Below are 2,774 nucleotides of genomic sequence, written 5' to 3'. Positions count from 1 at the left end.
ATATTCGGTTCGGTTTTGATTCCTCTAGAATCAAACCGAAGGGTCTATGACAAAGCCACCGAACGCGTCCTCGGGTTGCGGATAGAGGGTCCCTGTACCAAGTGTTTCTGCTGAATATGGTTACAAAAATAAATAGGCAGTCGCGGGCAATTGTCCAGGGGGGGTCACGAAGGAATTAACCCCCAAGCGGAGGTGTGAAAACCATGCCGAAATCTGAATGGCACCTGGGTGAGGTGTCTACAACGGTGACTCTGGGATACCGGGCGACCTCTCAGAGGACGCTGCCTTATCCTTGCATGCGGGGCTCTACAAGGATGGACGAACCTCTTTCCCTAGATTCTCGTGGGAACAACAATGCCAACACCAAACATACTTGTAGTAAGTGCGGTTCAAAACAACAGAACACGCAGGGCTCCCGACAATGGGTCGGCCAACAATGCCGACCAATCTAGACCTGGGGGAGCTAATGAAAATGGATTCAATACGATGGATCGGCGGGATCTCGTGACCTTTGGGTGGACGGATCAACTGAATCACGACTTGCTAGACTGCTACAATGCGAGTGTGGCCCGTGAACGGGGTTACATGGCATGGCTGCATGCTCTGTGGTGCGAGAAACACCCGGAGCTATCGCACTTTTCGCAGCAACGTCTGCGAAACCATGCTGAACTACTCCGTAAAAGGGGCTATGTAAGCGGAACGCCTACTCTACCACAGTTAGAACAAGCCGGCAACAAAGAAAGAGAGGCGAGACTAAGACCAACCGCGGGCAGGCATCCAATAGATGAAGAGCGATGCTTTACGACCCGGAGGAACATCAACACCAAGGCTCCTCTCAAGCCTAAAAATCTGGCTGAAATGGATGACGAGCTTCGTGGACATTTTTCCGGTGAATCCGACGTCTGGGCTATCAATTATTGTGTGTATAATGCAGCGAGAACTTTGGCCGATGCGAAAGGTAAAAGAAAACCAACGGGTGATCATAAGACCAAAAGACGAATGCATCAACTTGCCATAAAGATAGGCTGGGCAAGACAGTACGCGTCCCGCATTCAATGTGTGATTCACTACATCACATCTGGCAGGAATTTTACCGCCAAGGTTCGACAGTTCGCGCGCGAACTCCGGACCCGTTATCACACACTTAACAAGTCAAAGCTGCTGACCACCAGGCAGCATATTGTTGAGAGAATACGGATACTATCTGACGCTAAGTGAAGTCTCGAACGGAGGGAGAGATGGATCAAAGAAAATCAACAGTTCCTCTCTGACCCATCTCGAATCTTCCAAGACCCTCCAGTTACCGTCGAACACTCACCCAAACCAGAGGAGGTCGAAGTATGTTGGAGAGAAGTCTACGAAGTTCAGCATAGACAGGATGAAGACTCAGAAAATATGAATAGCTTCAAGGAGTTATGTGTTGCCCTCATAACACCTGATAAAGAATGCCCACCCATCACTACCGAGGAGGTGAAAAAAGTATTAAGAGGGATGAAGAACTATTCCGCACCGGGACCAGATTGTATCAAAACCTTCGGGTGGAAGAAGTTTTCTTCAACCCATCTGCATTTGGCCCGTATTTTCACCTCATATTTTAAGTCGGAAGAGCCGATTCCAGAGTGGTTGGTGGATGGGCGCACAATACTCCTGCCTAAAATAGGCAACTTAGCTGACCCGAAGAACTACAGGCCAGTAACTTGTCTGAACACGCTTTATAAGATATTCACAGCTATCCTAAATGATAGGATTGTTCGGGCAATTGAACCTGTATGGCAAGAAATGTATGGACAACGAGGCTCAAAGAAAGGCGTAGCCGGATGTCGGGAGAACATGCTCATCGATAGATGTGTCTGCAAAGATGCAGCATTCTACCAGCGTGACCTATTGATGGCCTGGATTGATTATCGGAAAGCTTTCGATTCTACATCCCATAGACATATGATCTGTCTGTTGGAAATCTTAAAGGTTCATCCGCAAATAGTTGAGTGCATAGAGAGATTGATGCCGCTTTGGAAAACCAGATTTACTATCTCATCTGGCAAAAATCGTGTGACAACTAACAAGGCCACGTTTTAGAGAGGTGTCTTTCAGGACGACACCATGAGCCCACTCCTCTTTTGTCCTACATTATTGCCACTATCTCTAGCACTGCGCCATTCCGACGGGTACTTGTGCGGCAAACCTGCAGATCAAAAGTAGAAGGTCACTCATGTATTTTACATGGACGATCTTAAGATCTATGCTAAAAACAGAGAGCAACTGCATCTAGCTCTGGGGATTGTCGAACGCTATACTAAGGAAATTGGAATGGAATTTGGGTTAAACAAATGCGCCAAGGTTTATTTGAAGCGAGAAAAACTTAATGGCATCCCTGAAGATCCTGAGCTCGTTGATAGAAGCGCCATACGACACCTTTGCGCTGGAGAGACTTATACATACCTGGGCGTGCCACAGAGCCGCATTCAGGATGTGACACCTATAAAGGATACTCTCCGCAGCAGATACAAACGTCTCAGCCGACAGATTTGGAATTCCGAACTGTCGGCGAGGAACAAAGTATCTGCAACGAACATCCTTGCCGTCCCGGTACTACTCTATTCATTTGGAGTAGTTCCATGGACAAAGAACGAGCTCAGATCTCTTGATATCGGGGCAAGAAAGGTTATGCACACGAACAAAAGCATGCATCTTAAGTCTTCCTTTCCGCGACTGTACATCTCACGCCGTCAAGGGGGTCACGGAATATTGAGTCTTGAATGTCTTCACAACAGGAT

The sequence above is a fragment of the Belonocnema kinseyi genome, chromosome 4, assembly GCF_010883055.1.
Source record: "Belonocnema kinseyi isolate 2016_QV_RU_SX_M_011 chromosome 4, B_treatae_v1, whole genome shotgun sequence".
NCBI lineage: Eukaryota > Metazoa > Arthropoda > Insecta > Hymenoptera > Cynipidae > Belonocnema > Belonocnema kinseyi.
Note: the sequence above shows the minus strand (reverse complement) of the source record.